This window comes from Cupressus sempervirens, chromosome 11 (genome assembly GCF_028749045.1).
Source record: "Cupressus sempervirens isolate cs-2001-9-10 chromosome 11, ASM2874904v1, whole genome shotgun sequence".
In the NCBI taxonomy this organism is placed as follows: Eukaryota; Viridiplantae; Streptophyta; class Pinopsida; order Cupressales; family Cupressaceae; genus Cupressus; species Cupressus sempervirens.
Genome location: NC_143128.1, coordinates 344,689,298 through 344,712,659, shown reverse-complemented (window position 1 = coordinate 344,712,659; position 23,362 = coordinate 344,689,298). Strand labels below are relative to the sequence as shown.

At 32.2% G+C, this 23,362-nt stretch overlaps 1 pseudogene; it reads left to right on the top strand.

Annotated features, from left to right (window-relative positions):
* LOC149529492 (transketolase, chloroplastic pseudogene) overlaps window positions 1–10,747 on the top strand; it is a 169,816-nt pseudogene extending 159,069 nt beyond the window's left edge.
* Window positions 10,748–23,362: the final 12,615 nt, after the last annotated feature.

The following is a 23,362-nucleotide window of genomic DNA, read 5'->3' as shown; positions in this document are numbered from 1 at the left end:
CTAGGGGAAATCTTGCCCACTTGAATAAGACTTTTCTTAGCTCTTGTAGAAATTTCATAACCTTGTGGTAATGAGTAATCCCCCATAGATTGTATCATGATAGAGATATCACTATTTAGGCTCCTCTAATAATATAGAAAAGCATGTTCTTCTAAAGGTCTTACCTAAATTGGTATTCGGCTCCATGTTCTTTGAAATCTATAGTTGAAATCCATCATCTTCTCATGAGGAGCACACTTGATGGTTGTGAGTTGTTCAACAAGAGACAAAAAAATTAACTTGTCTTCAAAATGTTTTGTCAAGACATCTCCTAATCCATCCCAAGAATTCATTAAATCCATAGCAAGTCTTCAAAACCATTGAAGAGCTTTGCTTTGAATGAGGTTGCAAGGAGCTTCAATAAAAATGTCTTCCAAAGTGACATGATGCACTTTTAATAATCTTGCAGCACCTCTAATATGCTCAAATGTTGTTTTCTAGCCTTCTCCAATGAAATCTAGTAAGCTTTTCAAAGAAGCTATAGGAATATCATGGTGTTGAGCAAAAAGTAGTGGACTTCCTTGATTGAAAGCAATGGAAGTAAACTGCCTGGTCATTGGTGCTTGAAAATTTCTTCTCCTTGTAACTACAACAATGATAGGGATTGTAGGTCAAGGAGTAGGTCTGGCACTTCTCATATGAATGAGAGTATCATAGATTCATTTAGTTATGCTACCTCTCCTTCTAGGTCGGCTCAACTCTCTATATTCAAAAATTACAGAGTTATTTCTCATCTACACTCTTGTCATACATCATATGCACTTGTCTTTCTTTCCACAATTAGAATCACCAGATATGTATGCTCTTTTACCTCTAAATAGGTCGATTCATTATTGTACACATCAACAACAACAACAAGATATGAAGAAAAGTCTGGAAACTCTTTTCTCTATCCCACAAAGCATGCTAGAATTATTATCTCTAGAAGTTGCATGTACACTGGATTCTAACTTAGTCAACTTCGAGTAACATGGAAACACTCCTTGGTAGTGGGTGTACCAAGGTTAGGAGTGAATCTCTAGATTATAGGTTGGTTCCTAATGATGTTCACCTATACTTCTTCAAACTAAAATTAAACTTTGGAGGAAAAGGGATAGAAGGGTTGCTTGAAAGTAAATGTTGAAAGGTAAACTAAGGTGATACATCAAATATTCAAATGAAAAGATTGCTGGCCTAAAATGATGAAATACTTCTAAGTAGCTAACATGAGCAAAATCCTAACCTTAAGAAACCCATACATGAATATTTTACAAGAAGGATAAACTTCAAACAAGATGCTAAAGGGAATGATAACATTCAAAATGTCATAAAACTTGAAAGAAAGTAGAACATCACAAATTGCAACCTATATGGTTACTCCAAACCTCACTTGTAGCTAAAATTGAGACAAAAATTTAGGGATTCAAGATCAATCATAGAAGCTATATAAAATATGTTAATTAAGTAGCAAAAGACACAAGAAATTCTCTTTAATTTTTCCTTTATTTAGATCTCAAAGGTCATTCCACAAACATTCATCCAGACTGACTGTAAAGAAAACATACAGAAAAAGCTATGAAGGACTCAAAAGAGATCATGAAAACATCAATTTTTTGCATAGAAACATTTTTAATGCAACAAAATAGCCCCTTTTTCACATCTTTGAAATCCTTATAAAGAGAAGGATTGCAACAAGCTTGAGATGCGAGGTGCACATGTTAAAAATCTATTGGTAGAATACATATATTTTTAGAAAATTACATTTTTACCTCTTCAGTATTCAAGTAAAAACCAAGGAGATTGTTAATAAAAATGCCAATTGGTACTTGTTGTAGGAGTTCTTTAACTCATTCTATTTTCCTTTGCCTTCCATCATGAAATTCCTCAACTACATCAGTTGATAGAGTCATTATATCTTGAACTACTCTTACCACATTTGTTTCTTCCTAGGGGCCATTCGAAATATCTAATCCTTCCTTTCAAAATCTTGACTTTGCTTTATCTAGGATCATATCTTCATTTTCTTGCTCTAGCTCTACAACTTGAACGGAGGGGGGGGGGGGGGAGAGGGGGGTGAATCAATTATTCAAGGTCTAGATGTAGCAGTAAAACTTTTCACTTAGCTTAGTGAACCCATTAAACATTCATGTATCCAAGCTTGTTACTAAAACTTGCAAGTTACTGTTAAATCAACATGCAGCAATAAAAACATAAAATATGAAAATTCATCCACACACTTGACACAGTGATTTAACATGGAAACCCAATTTGGGAAGAACCACCAGTAACATGCTACTCCTTTTTCACTCTTCTGAAGTGATGCCTTGTGAAAGGCCAACCCTATTAAAGGTTACAATGCACACTGTTAAATCTGACCTAGTTAAGGGATTTCAATCACCCTATTAGAAGTAAGCCTAATTAAAGGACTTTAGGCCATTCACTTGGAATACCACCCTATTAAAGGATTTTCTAATGAGTAATAATAGAGCTTCAAATCACAATTCAGTCCTCAATTTTCTTGGCTTTCATTCTTTATATCTCTAACAACTTATTCACCCTTCAAGCATATATCTTCTTAAGCCTTCTTTCTTGGTATGCTAATGCTGTCACTTCTTGTGGGCACTGGATGAAGTAGATTTATTGACTCTCTATCACTATTCTTTCTTGGTCTTCTTTGACCTTCTCTAATATCTCCCTTCTAACATTTTGCTTCATGACTCGACATTCCTTAAATAGGAAATTAGAATGCTTTATCATTTTCCTCTCCATCATCCATTTTAGGGTTTTGGATGGATTAGGTAGGATACAATGTATCTACCCCATATCTTATCTTTTTCTAGAAACTTTTACTAGAATCCATTTAAATTTGCCTAAAAATGGTTTACCTCAAATGCTGTACCACTAGCTCATCAGTCTTATCTTCCACCTAGTTCATAGACTTCAAGAAAACAAATGTGTTAGCTCAGATTTGGTGAATCTTCAACTCTTCTAATAATTCAATAGCTTTGCATTATCAATCTTCTAATGCTTGGCACATACTAAATCACTCAGCATCAACTACATTTTATTGATGCTCGGCACCTATTGTATTTTTCTCGGCACTAACTATGTTACTCATCACTCACTAGAATTTTTTTTTACTTGGCACTAACTAATTTTCTACTCAGTTTGAACTAACTTTTCTCAGCACCTACTATCAACTTGGTTAGACTTTGTAGATAGTCTTAGTATTACTTGCTCTTCTAAAGTTCCTAAGTGTAGCCCACCCTTGTAACTTCAAGTGGATTATCAATACATAATTTCACCATTGTCTTAACTGATCCTTGTACTTCATTACATAACCATAACTCAACCTTTCCTCTAGGTGCTATTGTTACATCTTATTGATTAAATCCTCTTCAACAATCAATTAAGTGATAGTACTTGGATCTTATAAGCAATTTTCTTACTAGTAAATAGTAGGTTTGACATCAATGAAAAAATAATGATTGAAACATATGATCTACTTCAACAATCTTCCTCTTTCAACAATGATCTTTTCAATCAGTTTTCAACACTTTGGTCAACATCTTAACTAACTACCTGGTGAGAGCCATGTGTCTTTATTTCATAGGCAAGGTTTGCCACCTTTCGCATACTCACAACTATATTTTTCCTATGACCAAGTTGACTCACAATGATGTGATGCTATGATCACATGACAAACCATAGAAAGAAGTCCCTCATAACATCTTACCTTAAAGGAAATGGCTTTATGATCTTATGGTTGTTGGTTTCTTTCCATTGGTCTAGCTTCTTAACTCTTTTTAACTCACCATATGATCTTTTGACGCCACCATTCATCATGTGGTTGTAGCCTCTCAAATCTTCCTCTTCAATCTGACAAAAAATTGTATGTCATAGCATTGACACCTCAACTTTTCACAGGCCATTATACACTTACGATCCTATGATTAGGCAATCACACAAATATATAACCTTATGACAAGGTGTAGCATCATAGCATGAGATCTTCCCACCAATGATCTCATGATATGAAGTGTATCATCATGTCTTCATGAATCCATCTCCTAATATCATGATCTGACAATCTTACGACTCAGAGTAAGATCATAGCATTCATATTTCATCCTTATGTTCTCTCAACAACCACTTAACATTGTAGGCCCTTCATTAAAGCTTCCCAATCATATGAACAAGGCACTTTTCATATCATCTTACCTTCATAACATTAGAGGTCTAGGTTTTGATCATAACATCTCCAACTAGATCATTTTATCTTACGACCTTGAAATAGTAAAGCTTTCTTCTATCTTTGTTAATCCTGTTGATAATTTGGAATGTGTTTGTATGTCAAGGCCCTCTGACATACTTTCATTTGAGGTCCATAAACTAAAATAGGCCCCACCTTGTCCACATGTTAGCTTGGTGTATCCTTGCTTTCATTAAACTATACACATCTTCAAAATGCAAGGATATGCCAGTCATTGATCTTCATCTTCTGAAGGTTGGGAAAATTCATCCATCCTTTTAAACTTTGAAAAGAATAAAGTGAAGCTCGTACATAGGTGTCACTCTTCCACAGCTTTGCAATCAAAAATAGGGGTTAAGCATTTAACCTTGGGACCATGTGACCAAAGAGGAATCACATTATCATTGCTCAAACTTTAGGTTAATGTTAACTCAGTGCGGCCAAGTGACAATTGCATACTTTAACTCTGATTGCTACTTCACAACTTATTCTAACTGACTACCACTTGACATCGCAATTGTTTGATCACATACCTTCATTCTACTAGTACAAAAACAACAATATATTACTAAATAAACTACTAAAAATTGTAGATATGTGACTAATTTTGATCACATGACCAATGGTAGTTTATTGTCGAACATTTATCTCCCAACCAAATTTATGACTACATTATTTTAATCATTGATTAGGTCATTGATTTAGTCATTTATTCTTGTTACTTGGTAGTTTATTTGGTAATTTTTGTAGTTTATTGTGTAGTATATTTGGTAGCTTTTTGGGTAGTATATTTGGTAGTTTATTTGGTAATATATTTGGTGGTATATGGTAGTATATTTGATAATATTTGGTAGATTATTTAATCATTAATTTAGTCATATTAGGGCACGGTGGAATTGAACCACCATCCTCCTACTTATAAAGTAGGTGCTATTCCATTGAGCTAGTACCCTTTAAAGAATAATGCAAAAAATTGACAAATTTGTCTTCCTAACATTAGATCTACCATGATCGTGGTCACTATAACATGCTATACTCTTCTCAAAGAACACAAATTTTAGTTATTATGAAAAACAATAATATAAATCTTTATCAATAACAATTCAATAATTTAAAATTCTTTCGTTCAAGTATTTTAAAATTATATTTCATGTCAATTACACTTCTCTAAATTATTGTAGTGATAGACTCTTATAAAATATAATTTGGAGCACTTTGGCCACACACAAGTATTGTTTCTTGTGCTAACTTCTTAGAAAAAGATACAAATGATTATGCAATTTATGTCAAGAAAATAGAACTTTGCATTAAATAAAAACATCAAACCCCATTAAAAAATCACATCAAACTAGTTATTTTTTCTTTTCATAGTCTCTACAATAATTGAGACTAGCTTGCGTGCATTGCAAACATAGAGTCACTTGTTGTAATGACAAAATGTATTCACCATAATGATACCAATGTTAAGATCATGAAAAAGTCACTTACGATAGATGTACAGAGGACATGTTGAACTATGCCCTACCATGACCTAAAAGACTATTTTTTGGGAGGAAATTTTTGTGAGGAAAAAACAAAAGACTAACAAAAAAATTGATCCAACATGCTTCAACTCCAAGAATGACAATGCAACCAAATTTTTTGTCCCTATAATTCCATTGTTAGACAAGTCCAAACCCATTACAACAATCGAGATGTGAATGTGTTGAATAAAATCTATTGAGCCTTTGGCTCAATTAATTTTGTCAAAGATATTGGAACTATATGTGGCATAATAGCAAACATAATCAAGAAAAGAAAATATTAACATCATGTTTACACTTTGTATGAACAAAATCTTGAATTCTATTCAACACAGTTAGCAAGTTAAATAGGGTTCATTAAAAAAAAATGAAAAAAGGTTCAAGAAATGTAAGCTTTGCCAAGCCAAGATTCAGAACCTTGGTTAAATCATTATTAGCCTAATAAGAATATTAGGGAGCATTAAAAAAGTCTCAGCCTAAACATCTTGTATTACCAACAACTCCTTATCCCTCCATGCGACCACAACTAAACAATCCCGAGAAAGATCAACAATAGGACTGATTTGTTAGAAAACCCATGAATCTTGAGGCATGAAAATTGAGAAGAAATACAGATTTTAGAATGAAAGATGATATTTTACCTTTGCAAGTTATGACTTTACCAATAGTTTTTGCAAGAGATAGAGGAATTATGCCATCTCTACTCTGACAATTCATGCTAAAAGAATCAATTTTTATTCCACTTTGTATCTCCATTCTTGAAACAACAAAAAGGAAGAAAGATGGTTGCTTCTCTTCTAATTGCTTAATCTTAAAATATTTTTTTCACCAATATTAGAAGCCCTTGGACATAAAATCTCTAGTCAATATGTTGGATGGAGATAAAGCATATTAAGAAGAAAAAGAAGGATAATAATCTACTAATATTACTCTTCAACAATCAAATATCCAGATCAAACCAATTAGCATAAGTGCTCATTAAAAGAGCATAAATCAACATTCAAGAGGAAAATGACATCAAATTAGATCTATTTAACTTACAAGAGTAGATTGAAAACATTGTCATAGCACTGCCTCAATAATAAACTCTTGATCTCTCTATTTGGATTTACACTTGTACATTCACACTTTTGCTGTGTATTATCAATGTAATTGGGGTTTGGGTGGTTTTTTTTTGTGATATATGAGAATATATATGCCTTTGTTTTAAGGAACACACTATACTAGCAATTTTCTCTTTGCCATTTTGTAATTTTGTTCCTTGGCTTATCTCTGGCTAGGAATATTGGGTAGTTTTAGGAATGGATCAAATAAATTTTATTCTTTTTGTAATGAGTTATGAATAGAGTTTTATTTCCTAGTTCTTTCTTTGGGTGCCCTTATAACTAGAAGATTATTAATATAAATATAAAGTTTTGGCAAAAAAAAAACTCTTATCATAAATGAAAAGGATTGCAAGTCATGTTGCAGTGAATAAGAATAAATAAGTTTAAGGAAGCAATCTTAAGTTAGCAATCAAGTGAAAATAAGCAGTGAATAGACTAATAATAAACAACAAGAACAAATAGAAAATAGTTACAAATAAATAATGTTGATTAAATTTCCCAAATTATGATGAGGAGAAAAATATGATTTACAATGAAACCATCAATATCCAAAATATTCTCTCTTTATGTCACAATGCTTGTTTACAATGAATAAAACACATAGAAAATAGCTTATGTTGACAAACCAATTACGTGTATAATGATATTCAAACCACATAGATGCGCCAATCTAAACTCCTCAGCATCAACATAGGAAAAATATACCTCCTTCCATGTCTTTGAAGTTTTTTCCTTTCAAGCAGCATCAACTACTCCTTGGAATTGACCAAGCTTGACAAGAGTGTTGTCAAGTTTTTTCTAGTTGGAAATGAAAGTGAAAATTATCTTAGCAACCTTATATATAGCTTCATCAAATAGACAATCTCCCACACTTTGAATATTAGCAACATTTGGTGTCAAGATAAATTCTTCAATTTCACCAAGTCTGTCAATCTTAGCATATGCATAGATAATATCACCATCAACTTTTGGTTCTTTAATATTTTTCCTTACCATCAAAAAATATTTAACCAGGTCATGATACACACTAGCTAGCTCAAATTCCCTTATCACATCAAGAAAATATGTAGCATCATCAGTGTGAATGAATAATTCAATAGCATCACTAACCATTCCCTTCATGAGTTGTGCCTTCATAACTTGACTCCAAATTGCATCCTCCTCAACACATGATACAAACTCTACAACCCACTCAATGATTTGAATGTTGTCTAAGAGAACACTAACAGCTTGTACATTTAGAGTAAAGTTATTAAAGATGGAAAAGGGCTCCTCATAGAACTCTATCTCAACAAAAATTTCCCTGACTACAAGGCCATCAAATTTGTCTAGCCTATTAATGTAATCCATTACACAAGACTTATCAGCCTTAATGGCTATCAAAATGAGAAGATTTTGTAGATTAGGATTTCCATTGAAAATGGAATTTTTTAGAACAATCTTCTCTAAAAACTCAATCAACTCATGTGGGAGATCAGAAGTCATAAATGTTTTCACTATCATAGACACCTGATCTAGATTTTTTCTTTCAAGTAAAGAAGTTGATAAAAATTGATCAATAAGTTCCCTCTAGAGTGGATTATCTAGGTTAAGAACTTTTCCCAAAGTTTAGGTTCCATCCACTCAACAACATTCCTAAACAAAAATGTAACATATTGGTTGCTTAGGAAGCATGTTAATTAGTTTTAAATATGCTACCTATATATAACAAAATCTCAAAGTCCTTCAACATATACCTTTCTTGGATCTTAAATAGAGAATTTTTATTGGTAACATTAATAAGCTCTTCATCACATAGTTTTTGTCTATATGCAACAATAGCTAGAGTTGGATCCCTTTTCCCATAGTATTTATCCACCACCCAAGAATCATAGTAGGGATTTGTTGTGAGGAAGTTCTTTGGGTTATTATTTGTATCAATGATTATTTTCCTCAATGCATTATGTACATGTACATCCTAACTTCCTTTCCTATGATATTGAATGTGATCTAGAATGTTGGTTAATGGTGGTAACTTCAATATGCCTACTATTCAGATACCTCCTCTAGGAAATCTCTATGGAAAAGATAAGAAAAAAACTATAAAGGCCATAAATATTGTTAAGTCATCATTGATGATTGTCTTGTGCAAAGTCTTCCTTTGTATCAGACCTGTTTTATTGTTTGGGGCTACAAATAGGAGGTATTTAACTGATGTAATAATTGGAATATAATTAATTTAAATGTTGGTATTGAATTTTTAGTTTTTTTTGATGAATATTATTGTTTCTAAGACATGATCCATGCTATGAATGAATAAAATAAATCACATTAGTTATTTTTCAAGCATTTACATTGGTATTGGCAAAAGAATTGTGCCATAATTATGCAAGAGTTACTAATTTGATGAAGGATCTAGACAATAAATTAAGTTTTTAAATATTCTTAAAAAACCACAAACATAAGTAACCAAATAGGAGAAAAGATGAGCAAAAAGACTTTACATCAAAAAACTCAAGTATAAAAAATAGTGTCCATAGTAGAGCATTTGGATGGAGAGGTTGCCTTACCCCATGAGGAGCATATGGTAGATAGTTAGGATGTGCAAATGCTTTTTTCTTAGTTTTTATATGAAAGAAAAGATAAAACAACCCTAGGTTCAAATTGAGATATTTCAATTTCTGTTGGTCCTAACAAATTTTGGTTGCATGTCCAAACATAGCCTTTGGAGATGAGTGAAAAACATAGTTTTAGTCTACTTTACTTTAGAGAGATCTCATTCTATTTAGTGAGAGAATGGAATCAACATTTTTAAAAAATAAAAATAGAAATATTCTTGTGACGGAAAGAAATTCACAACTCTTCTTTATGGTGGCATACCTCATGACTGGAAATCAACTATTTTGGTATGGTCAAAATATGATCCATTAGATGCAACACATGGATATTCTGAAAAGTATTTGAATCTAATTGCCTATTCCATTCCTAGTCTAATAGGAGGAAGTGCAGACCTTAGAAACTCAAACAATGTCTTCTTACATAAATTTGAAGATTTTAAGAAAAAAAACCCATGGGGTAGGAACATCCATTTTTTGTTAGAGAATATTTCATGGAAGGAATTTTGAATGGGATTGCTTTACAAGGTAGTGGATTAATCCAATTTAAAGAAACATTCTTCATAATTTTAGATTATATGAAAAATTCAATGTGTCTTACAACCTTGAGCCATGCTAGAGTGGTGTACATTCTAACACACGATTCATTTGGCCTAGGAGAAGATGAAACAAGACAACAACCAGTTTAGCAACTTGTAGGTTCTATATTTGTGCCCAATTTACTAGTTTTGAGGCCTATAGATGGAAATGAAATACCAAGGGCTTATAAGGTAGCAATCAACTACAAAGATGGAACATTTGTCATTGCATTATCAAGACAAAAACTAGATGGAAACTTGGCAGGGATAACAACTAAAGGTATTGAAAAGGGAGGATATGTTATAAGTGATAGTCACAAGAATGATGAAACAAAGCTTATCTTGATTGGAACCAGATCAGCTATGCATTTGTGAGGTTGCTACAAAGAAGCTTAGAGAGGAAGGAAGAAAAGTAAGAGTGGAATGTTTGGTCTACTAGGAATTATTTGATAAATAACCTAAAGCATACCAAGATACCGTATGTCCTCTAAATTTTGAGAAGAGACTTAGTGCTAAGGCTAGGTCTCCATTAGGGTGGAGAGAATATGTGGGCTCCAAGGGGCTTATACTAGCTGTGGAAAACTTTGGAGCAAGTGGAGCTTACCTAGATGTAATTGATAAAAATGGTTTTACATTAGAAAAGTTGGCAAAATTAACTATATACTTGCTTAAGTAGCTTTAACCTGAGCTTTCCAATAGCTCACATGTCAGACCATCCAATCTTCCTTGTACAACTCTTCTAAGTTTGAAAAGAAAGACCAAAATACACTACTGTCCTATATAGTTCTAACCCATATCTATTCTACATGTTATGCAACTCCCTTTTCAAATAATGACATTTTTGTGACAATAAGATGGTTACAACTTACAATTATTGCAAAAAAATAAAAAATAAAAATTAAAGAAATGATATCTACACCCATTCCCCACAAATAAAGATGTACTATATATCAAAAGAAATTCTAGATATGCCACATAGATTATGATATTTGATTGTTGTTTCAATATTTCATTTGCATACCAGATTGTTGTTTATCAATTTTAATTCAATATGTAATTAGTTTGGAACTTTGATACAATTGATTAATAGTAAACTACTACACTTTTTCCTGACTTTCACTGATCAAGTTAGAACTCAAAGTTTATCATTTGCAATATGTCATTATAAATTTATGGCTACTTGTTCATCCTATTATAATTACTTTATGATATACTAAATTATTATAATATTTGACCCAAGTCCCTAGACATTAAAAATTAAGTTTATAGCTTAATTAGAGGCTAAGTTTGTAATGAATAATGACCCCCTCATGAGGTTTGAATCCCTAGAACCTAGGGATTTATTAAAAGAATGAATAAAAAGCCATGATTTTGAAATTGCATTTGGAGGGGAAAAACATGAATAAAAAGTTGGCAAGCCATTTTCTAGTTCTAGAAATCATCTTTTACACCAATAGTTTTGTGAAGAGATCTTTGAAGGGATTTTTCTACTGAATTGTTTCTAATAATGAAAAAATCTTAGATATTTAAAAACTTCAAAGTGTGGGAGATCACCCAAGGGTTTCTACAAGAAGAGTTCTATAGACAAAATTAAAAAATTTATACTTTGGGCCAATTTTGAAAGTATTACTCAGAGAATTTTTTTGGAGGGGCAACAATCAACCCAAAACTTGTGGATCAAGCTATATCAAGAGATTCTTTTATCATTTTCAGGCCACTAACCAAGCTATATAGCCTCAAGCCATCATCTACAACCTCCCATCTTGGACATCCACTCTTACTTGGCCTGATTTATATGTTTTTTTTTCTTTTATGTTACAAAATTAGTGATTTCCTAAGGTTTGTAGTTGAAAGTTAGAGGGTCTAGAGTATTCTTAGGCAGATATTGATAGTCGTACACCTTCAATAGGGATGTAGGGAGATGAGTTAATGAAAATTAGACTCAAACCAAGGAATTTGAGAAGCATTTAGGTCAGATCTATCGTAGGCAACAACAAATGCCTCACCAGTCAGAATGTTACAAGTCAAATTATTCAAGAATGATTTCTAATAAAATTACCTAGTATGACACTATAATCTTGGAAAATTTTAATAAAAATCTATCTTAGATCAATATTGGTGTTTATTTCAATTTTTTTTTTGTTAGCATTAGTCTTTATTTTGTATTAGAAATTATCATTATCAAAATTCCAAAAAATCATAAAACTTCAAAAACCAAAAAATAATATCATTAAAAAAATCAGACTTGACATAAATCCATATATGGAGATGGTCATTACATAGACTCTCCTACAAAACCTACACATAACTCCTTGAACCAACTCTAAAACTGATCATAGGTTTTCAATATTACAAATCTAATGTTTTTAATATTTATTTGTTATTTCTTTTGAACAACCATCTTTGGTTCACACTATTTGGATAGCCACGTGTTTTATTTTCTTAGGCAATCATACCTTTAAGATTGCATCTTAAGGTTTCACCCTTTCATATGTTGATCAAAACATTGACTTTGAACAAGTCGTGTGTTATATTCAAATATATAATTCTAGTTCATCTATTTAACACCATATATATCGGTGATGTCATTCAAGACAATTAAAACTCCACTATATATATATATATATATATATATATATATATATATATATATATATATATATATATATATTCGTTAATTCAAATGCTATCCTATTTTATACTCTCCCTTTTATTAATATATTTTTTATTCTTCATTCAAAGATATTACACACTCTCTGTATAAAATTGCTCCTAACACAGTATATTAGATAGACCCTAACACAAAGGTTTGTAACTTTCAAACTAGATCAAAACTTTTCAATCGCTCTAGTGAAAATGTTCCAAATTAGGTTTTATCAAACATACTTCAAAATCCTAAAGATCCAATAGTGACATTTACAGTTATGTTCTATGTAACAAGACTCAAATTTACTATTTTTTCATTGTCTCAAATAACTGATTCTTGAAAAGACTCTTTGGATTCCACAACAAGTCAAGGATGAAAAAAAATCAAATTCCAACTATAATCAATTCATGGAATCAATTTGGTATTTCATTTCCCAACAAGAAAAACATGACTTGATACCATATTCTACAAAGAAGAAACATTTAATAATAAAAATAATAATATGAAGTCTAAGTCAGCTTTATGCAAATCCTTTCCAAGAAAACCTGATACCTCTGATTTATTATGATTGATTTTTGCAATCAATTCAAAATCACAGTATTATGAAAACACACTATAAAAAAATTCCCAAATAAGTAAACTCTACAACCCAAAAATATAGAAAGGGAGATAACCAACATGCATTGAGAAATAAAGTCTCTAATTATATTTTAGAAAATTCTAAGAAAAATAATTAATCTTGGATGCCAATAGCCAGAGGACCTTTTTAATTTCACTTCTATTCCATCCTCTGACTATATCTTTCTTTAATGAGTTACAACCCCTTTATAATTATTGGGGAGGGTACTAACTTCCAACTTCATATTAGTTATGACTGTTCAATTTCCTCGTAAAAATATTGGCATGTCTTGTAAAATAAAATATTAAATATATTGGCACATTTTGGATGCAAATAAAATATATTCAAATGAATACATAAGGATGACATAAATTTTCAATACTAAGATGCTCTTGCGCTAGGTTACAATTAAGGTAAGCATGGAAAACCTCTTCTAAGTAGTTACCAAGAATTCCTCTAATCATGTAGCTATGGAAAAAAAATCTAATGGAGAAGCATTGACAAGGTTTCCAATCTCCTTATGCATTTCATTTCATAGGCTCATTGCCTTTTTTGTTGTTAACCATGCACTTTCAACATGTTAAACTGATTAAATGTGACTAATTAGTGAATCTAACCTTTCATTCATGGAGGTGTTGTATATGGCCAGAAAGATTTTGAATGTCAGTACTACCTAAATTTAATTTCCAATTCAACTTTATCATAATGGTATTAAAGTCACAGAGATAAATTTCTTAAAATGGGATTAAACACTACATGAAATTTTCTAATGGAGTGTCTTGATAGAAAGTCCCATAAGATTGTGGACACAACATGCCTCTATAAAACCTACACACCATAGGTTTTTTTAGAAAGCTTTCTTTCTAATTTATGGATATTTTTAAATTTGTAACTTGCTAGATCTACTATGTTCTTAAAGAAACATAACTATTTCCCATCCCTTTTAATATATACAAGAAAATACATGAAGAAAATTTGAGATGGAAGACAAATGACTGTGATACCCCAAAGTTAAATCTTTCATTACTTTGTTCTAATTTATTATGACACATTTTTGAGAAGCCTATTTTAGTAAAGGCTGAATTATAATTTCAGATTCAATGCAAGAGGTTTGTTAGAGAAGTTGCAAGGATGAAATTAATGTTTTTTGGTGATTTCATAAGACAAAACTAGTTTCTATCCTAATTTGCATTGTCTCTAATTTGTTTCCAACTACATTTTTCTGGAAATAAATTGAATATAAATTCATTTCTACTACAAACAAGCAAATTTGTGCTTCATTTATTCCCAAATCTAAGAATTGTTTCATCGGGTTCTCTTCTCTTGTGGATCTCTTGTTTGTTTGATTCCCAAATTTTAATGTAATTAGACTAGAGGTGTTATTGATCTATTCTAGTGGCATTGGGAGGGTTTCTTTTTTTTGAAAAAATGTTAGTGTAAACTAGTCAAAGTGTACCCTACAATGTAGGGAATCTAATTTAAAATATCAAATTTAAATATTGTTGTTGGTCATGCATTTAATCTGATGGTCTTTGATCCAAGATCCATTCATAGTCCTCTAAATCTAATTTTAGGTCTTATGAATTGACTCTCATTATCAGTGGGATGAGAAAACTTAAGGACTACATTTGATTGGTACCATAGTTCCTCTCACATATCATGTTTGACAACCTTTGTTAAGATAATGACTCTACTCTACTCTTACTAACAATGCATCAAAACAACCAACACACAAGAACATCATAGCATCTGAATTAAACTCTTGAAGTGCTCATTGCAAAGTTATCATATCACTATGAGTATAGAAGAAAAATATAGTATAAAGAAAGATAGTAGCAACAAGAATATCCTTCCATTCTCTTGTTCCAACACAACAACAATATATAGTGGTTTTAATGGCTAGAAAAACCCAATAAATAAAAGATTCCATAGTAAACTAAAACTAGGGATCTAAATAAGGGAAAAGTCTTTTAAAAAATCACATCAACCACAACTAACTGGCACTTACAACCCAACATTCAAAGACAATAAAAATGATTAAATTATGGATAGCATGAATTTGTCACAGAGTGTGGTTAAATCAATCTTCCCACCTCCTAAAAGTTCTCTCGAAAGCATGCTTCAAAATAATTGATCTAGTGGAATTCACTTATTTTGTCACCACCAGCTCAGTTGTAGTGAACATTCAATTAATTTTTCTTCAAAATGTTCTCTCAAAATTCCTTGTCCTTATCTAATCTATCAATTATTCTAGAAATCCTTGTGTTTCTAGGGCTAGGATGAATCATGTAATGACTTAACCATGTGTTTGGGCTGTCAAAATCATGTGTAGTCACTAATGAAAATCAAACAAAATAGTCTTGTTTCCAATACCCTTAGATCTAAAATTCCTTTCCTTAACTCGAATTCTAATCAATTAATTCTACTGCATTGAAATGGAGTAAGGTTGTCACATTTGGTCAAACTTGGATAACATTCTCGAGAAAATTATAGGGTCTTACTCATACTCACACTATAGCATAACTCTTTCAATCTAGTGATAAGTAGGATCCTCGAATATTTTCTAAGAATGAAGGCCAAAGGCAACTAAAACTTTAGGATTGATCTCTTGGAAGTAAACCTTCAACATTGTCAGTGGTGTTTTATTGTAACTCCATTTATATTTCATCAGTTCTCTGTTATAAAACTCTTCATGTTATTCTCACTTTTGGTTCCCAAATAGGCATCTGACTTAATTCCTTCTTCTTCTCCCCTTTGCTTCATAGTTGAGTGTTCTATTTAACTATTATAATGCTCCTACAGCAAAAGATATATCAGCCCAATTGTATTACAAGTATAAGAATTGCTATCTTTTGTTGCTATAAAAAGTTTGTGTGAGTCATTGATAATTATAATTACCAAAGAATTGTTCAAATGAGTTCCCTGCATGCATTCAAACAATGCACATTTCTTCAATTTGAGCATTGAAATTACATTTTCTGCATATGAAATATTTTTTACATCAAATCTTGCTTCAATAGAAGTTTCATAGAGCATTCTTTGAAGGGTTCACATACATTGCAATCATAGCATTCAATGAGAGGAAAATTTATTTGAGGCATATATTCTATTCTTGAAGAAAGAAATATTTATGTTAAAAATTTCCAAGATTAGTATTTTTAGGTTGTATTTTGGCAGAGTACTAAGCAACATGCTCTAAAATTATGCTATTGGGGGCAACAAAATTTGAATGCATAGTGAACCCATCCCCTATAATAGATATTGAAGTGCCATGATTTAACATTTGTTGATCAAATAATAGTCCAAAAAAATAAAAATTATACTAATACCATCATGAAATTGATGCCTAATGCCACAATCAATTTTTTTAAGCTTATAATATCACATCACTCACTTTTTTGTAGCCTCTTGTAGAGCATCTTTAACAAGCCTTCTTCCACTTCCCCTTTGTGGATGATTGTCCATAATATCAATAAATTCTTGGTAAATATATGGTTTCTTAAAATTTCATGTTCAATGGGTTTGATCATCGATGTGAATTTATTATTGACTTGTATTTTCTTTAATTGGTAATTCTATAAGTTAAATAGATTAGCATATTCAATGATTGTATCGACGTCTTCTCATGTCTTAACTGGTATTAAATTTTATTGATGTGGCCCTGTATCATTTTTTTCTATTTTCCAACATTCTATTCATTTGATATAATGTGATGCCTATTGCTATTTAATTTTATATATATATATATATATATATATTCTTATTTTCCCTCAATCTTCCAATATAATCCTCTACTATATTTAACATTGTTCTTTTTCTATTCAAGCAAATGTCAGGTGAGAGGACTATATGGCATGTCCTCATAGACCAGAAGTATTTCATTACCCTCAATGAAGTAGCTTAGAAATGTAAACAAGTACTTATGATAGACCTTGGCTAGAACAACAATCTCTTCCTAAAATTCATTCAAACCTTTTTTCTCATAACCCCAACTTCCATTCTCTTCATTGTGACCTTGGTCCCATCATGTAGCTCCCCCTTGGAGACAATCCCAAACCCACCATGTCCAAGATCATTATATTTTCTAAAATTATTGGTAATGCTATGAAGACCCTCAATAGAATTAAATTGTATTACCTACCTCCATCATGTGTACATTGCTTGGTCCACTACTAAATGAATCACCACTATGGGTCATTGTCAAGTTTAAGCTTGTTGTATCTTAGGATCTAATCCAGAACCTTGAGGTTGGAGATGAACATGATAAGATCATGCTCTTGTATTTGGGCTTATCACCTGCCCAAATATAGATTTCATATTTTATGTAAAAATACCTTAAACTACCCATAATTATGCCACCTACAACTGAACCTCAAGCAATACCCATAGAGGAAGAGATCTTTTTGTTTTGCCCACCACTTGAACCTCCTCCATTATCCCTAGTCTTGTTCAACATAGTTCTAGACATACTAGGTATACTACTACTAGGCACATTAGTGGAAGGAGACTCAATATAGAAACACTTCCTTTTAGATCATTGTCCCTAAAATAGAATATCTACAAAGTGGACAAAGAAGCAAGGTTGTTAGGGATTGTTCCAATTAACTAATTATTCCCCAATATCAAAATATTCAAAGATGCAAGCTATGGTAGTGCAGGAAAAATGGTACCACTCAACCCCAACCTACCATTGTAAGAAAAATGTAGCCAAAACTTTGAGAGTAGAAGTTTTTCTGAAATGGTATGATAATCAAGGTGTTGAATATTATTTTCTTCACTCCATCTCTTCTAAAATTTGTAACAATGTTTCCTTATGTATGATGTCGTAGATCATAAAGTGAAAATTGTACAACATGGTTTCATATTTCCCTCACAACCCCAATCACATCTACATCAACTAGAAATGTTTCCTAGAGATAGATTGAGTGACTAAATCTCACTACTAAAATTATACATTTTAGATGCAACTGACATAATTTACCATTAATTTGTAATTGAATTGGGCATCTTCACATATTTTCTAATCAAAATCAAAGAATTCTTGTAAAACCATAACAAAAACATTTTGAGCTTAGAAAAATAAATTCATCTAAACAACCAATTGACTTGTAAAAATAATAATAATAATTGCATACCAAATATTGTTTTCTACTTCGTGTCTCAAATCTGGTCAGAGTGGAGGTAAGAGATCAAAGTGAAGAGCTTCTCCGAAATAGGAGAAAGAGATAGATTTAAAAATTATTTTGGATTTTTTATTTTGATAGTGGTTAAATATTGGAGACTATAGTTATTACATGTGAATGGGGGACTATCTCATTTTTGGGCTAGGTTTGAAGTTGAGATCACAGAAGTGACTTTGTGTAGTTAGATGAGGTACAAAATTTGTGGTGTCTAAAATAAGGTAATAAAATTATTGCTTTTTAATTATTAGATATGTAATGAATTGATTACTTATTATGTTCATTTTAATTCTTCAAAATAAAAAATAAAAGCTATGGATATGTAATAACCCCCAACAGTTATAAATCGAAACAACACCAATTTCCTTACTCACTCAATTGTTTGTCACATTGTCAAACATTTTGCAAGACAAGGTGTCCTCCATCCAAATATGATAGTTTATTAACTTTGTAAATAAGATCTTCAAATAGAATTAAGTTGAATATTGAATATATTTTGATTCACAAACTTTTGATATGAAGCTTGAGTTTGAGCAATATTAATCACATTAAATCTTAGAATTCTCATGCAATTTATTTATTAACCAACCTGTTGCTATTAAAAATTTACAAACTTAATTATGAATAGAACCTAAATATATTGACTTGACTCTACCAATGATAGTCAGCCTATAGGTGTAATCTGCAACATGCCAGAGTTCCACATAGAACACAACCTTGATTGGCACCCTTAGTCAATGTAGATGTAGTTCTACTATGCATTCGTAGGCCTTCAACATTCAACCACAGATCTTAAATTTTTTTATTGCAGGCTATTAGAATTTATCACAGGCTTCCCAATTCTATTCACAACCTATCTAGGCCACAAGGAAAAGATTGCAATCTCTTTATTTCTCCATGCACCCTCTCTGTATTCAATCACAGGTATGCAAGAATACTCTTTGCCCAATACAGTCAATCATAGTAAGGGAAAGACTTCTCAATCTATTATAATTTAGCAATAGTTTGAGAGACAATACCAGATCTTTCAAAAATTACCACTTCTAATCTTTAGCTAGTTATGTCTCCCAATACAAAACGTACAGTAGGAAGACTCCCATTATTCTTCAAGCTAACAAATCTCAAAATTTAGATCACTACAAGCTTTTCGCACAAAGCTTCTTCCAAAGCAACAAATTATATAGAAATGAAAGATGCAATAAATTCTCTTCTCAGCCATAGTAGATATAGTAGAGAAGTAATCGAAATTTTACTATACTTCAGCCAAAAATTTGCAAAGACACCACTTAGAAATCAAACCCTTATACTTCAGCAAGGGCACACAAAATTAGAATTCAAAAAAGCCACAAGGGCAACAAAAGCATATAAATATTAAAGCATTCTTTCCCCAATGAAATGAGATTGTATTTACAACCTCCAGATTCCCTTTTGTTGCCAAAATGTAACTTCACTCAAGAAGCTTCACCACACAACATTAATTAGAAGCTTCCATTAGATTCTCTCACTTGACTTGGATTAACTAATTAATAAATTGCACTTTCCAAAGATAACTCAACTCTTAACTTAAGTGAAATTATAACTTTATAATAAGCCATTTAATGATTATTAATGATTTGGCCACTAAAAATATAATAACTCCCAAAATACTCATCATTTAAATATGTCATCTAAAATAAGAATCATAGCTATTATTTCTCCATGTGAAGAAATGCACTTTCCAAAAATAGAAAGGGTCCATCTCAATCAACACAAACTTATTGCAAACAGTAAGTACACAAAACTAAGCCCAAATGAAGTTTGATTTGAGCTAAACAAAGACCAACCTGTACCTTACTAAGATGTGGAGAAGATAAGACCCTCCCAAGCCAAGCCACTTCCATAGAAGACCCTATATCCACAATAATTAGCTTATGAGGATCACAATAATAAGATAACCCCTAAAACTTTGATGTCAACAAAATTGGGGACATTACAGTCCTCCCTCCTTGAGATTGCTTGTCCTCAAGCAATCTGGCAACACAATGAACTCCAACCTCCACTTGGATCCCAAATGAAGAAGTACATGGCATCCCTATCAACACTTAACCAACTATATCCCAATATCATTAGGACCATCAACGTGTCCTACAGCATAGCACCCAAAACCTGTTTTGATGATGTAGAAGTTAGAATGTCACTAGAAGGAAACTTCGTAGAAAATCTATGCAACCTCTTCTTCCCTATATCCACCCACATAATATATATTGGATAGGAATCTTGATCATCACCAATAATTTCTAAAAAATATGTAGCTTTAGGTGAACCATATGCACTCATGCTAAGTGTATCAATAATAGGTGTAGCCACATCAAAATACACGGACTCAAGAACAATACTAATTGTTGCTATAGAAAATTGAATCAAATATGTTGTTGATAAAGACTCATAAACATCAACATGTGTGACATCATCAAAACACACATCAACAATTGCATACATATTGCTAAATTGCTCTATAGATGGCTCAATTGGTGCAGAAGTAGCCACCAATGCCGATATGACTATTGTATATGAGAAATATGTTAGCAAGTAATACTAATCTATCCAAAAACAAAAGCATTAACTAGCATAAAAACCATAACATATATGAGAGACAAAGTGAAACCCTCAAATGAGAATATGAGCCATAGAATGGCTCTCCCAATGAGTATGGTCACTTGATTTAGGGATGAGTCTATTTGATAGGATTTGGAATGTATACTCAAGCTTCAAACTAACTTCAATGGAGATTTTTGGGATTTTTGGTGTGGATGTATGCAAAAGTATGGATTTTTACTTCAAAATGGCATTATAACTTTAGCTCCAAGATTGTGATGAAATGGCTTGGGAGGGGATTCAATTTATAGGCTAAGGGCTTGAGGGTTTGAGGGCTAAGATGCAAGGAAAGATGAAAGCTTAAAGAGGGCTAGGATGCACTCAAAGGGGAGCACATGGATTGTGCTTTCTTTTGTAAGAGCATTCATTGTTGGGTGGTTGGGATATTTTGGAGGGAGTTGAGATTGTTGACTTTCCTTGGCTTAGGAAAGTCTTAAGCTTGCTTAGGGAATGTGACAACATTAGGGGGTGGATTAGGCTTGGGTTTATGATTAGATTAGGGATGTTAGAGATTTGCAAGTGGATGGCATTCATGAGGGTGGGTGAGCTAGTGGCTAAGCTTGGTTAGTATGGGTGGATGGGGTGGATTAGGCTAAAAGGGGGATTTAGGATAGGTTAGGGATTATTAGATTTGAGGGTTTTATTTATCAAATAGTTTATTTAATAAATGGGGATTTTGGATTTAGATAGAAGAATAGGATTTAATTGATAAATAATAGGTTATTTGATTTATCAATTAGGACTATAGATGATTAATTAAATTAATCAGCTAGGAGATGGTAAAGGATTAATTAAATAGGAATTTAATTAATGATGCATTTTAGAGATAACTAAATAGGATTACCAAAGCAATGTAATCAAATTTAGGTGTCTACAACTATTTCATCCGACTATTTTACAATACCTTCTATCTCCAATTCTCTATCCCTAGGTAGAGAAGTACATCCTCTATGAGTATAATATCTACTTGGAATGAATCTCTTGTTACCATCCATGTGTTGGAAATATTCAAGATAAGACAAGTTATTGAGAGGGGAGGGGTGAATCAGTAACCTATAAAACTTCCAAACAATTCAGCATTTTAACCATTCACCATTCATTCATCTAATCTACTGCATAACTGAAAGAATAAACATTGATTACACATGTACATAGAGATTTGGTGACCCAAAAACCTTCCAAATAGAAAGTAAAACTGGGGTTGGGATGATGTCCACAAAACTTCAATACTATAGTATAAAGTTTTCCTGTTAAGGATTACAATGATCACTTCTAGTGATCTACCCTGTTAGGAGCACGTAGGACTGCTAGATCCACCTTGTTAGAGGATTTATAAACATATAGTAAAGTATGCACTCTGTTAGGAGATTTACAAAAAGATTGTTAAGTCTACCCTGTTAAAGGATTTATAAATTGATTCACCTATTAGGATGAAGCAGTGGATCTGCTTACAACTATTTGCTGATAAGATCCTTTTTGCATTGATCACCTAATGTGATATATATAACTTTTCTACTCCTATGTTGACCTTGTTGAATCCCTTTTTTTTTTGCTGATTTGCAATTCCTTCTTTTTATGTGAACATCAATCTCTTCCTTTTTATATCTTTTTCACACCCCTCATATATGTCATACTACAAACGATATCATACATTACATATATACCATTTCATTATTTACAACTGCAAGGTCGGCCAAAACCTAAGTGAACAAAACATTACTAAGTCGGCCAAATAGTAGAAAACTTGGGTTCCTCAAGCTAACTCAGTGACCTTCTGATACTTGGCAGGCATCCACTACAATACTTGGCATCGACATGCACTCAGTAGAAGTAGAGGCTTGGTTCATACTAGCCATACAACACCACTTGGAACTCGATAACCATTGATGACTCGGTAGATATAGTGCCACTCGGTAGAAACTAACTTCTTCATTTACCTCGCTTTGCTCAGTGAACACTAAGTTCTTCATTTACCTTGCTTTTCTCAGTGAACATTGAGTTCTTCATTTACCTTGCTTTTCTTAGTGAACACTAAGTTCTTCATTTACCTTGCTTTGCTCAGTTCACATTGAGTTCTTCATTTATCTTTCTTTTCTCAGTGAACACTAAGTTCTTCATTTACCTTTCTTTTCTCAGTGAACACTAAGTTCTTCATTTACCTTGCTTTTCTCAGTGAATACTGAGTTCTTCATTTACCTTGCTTTGCTCGGC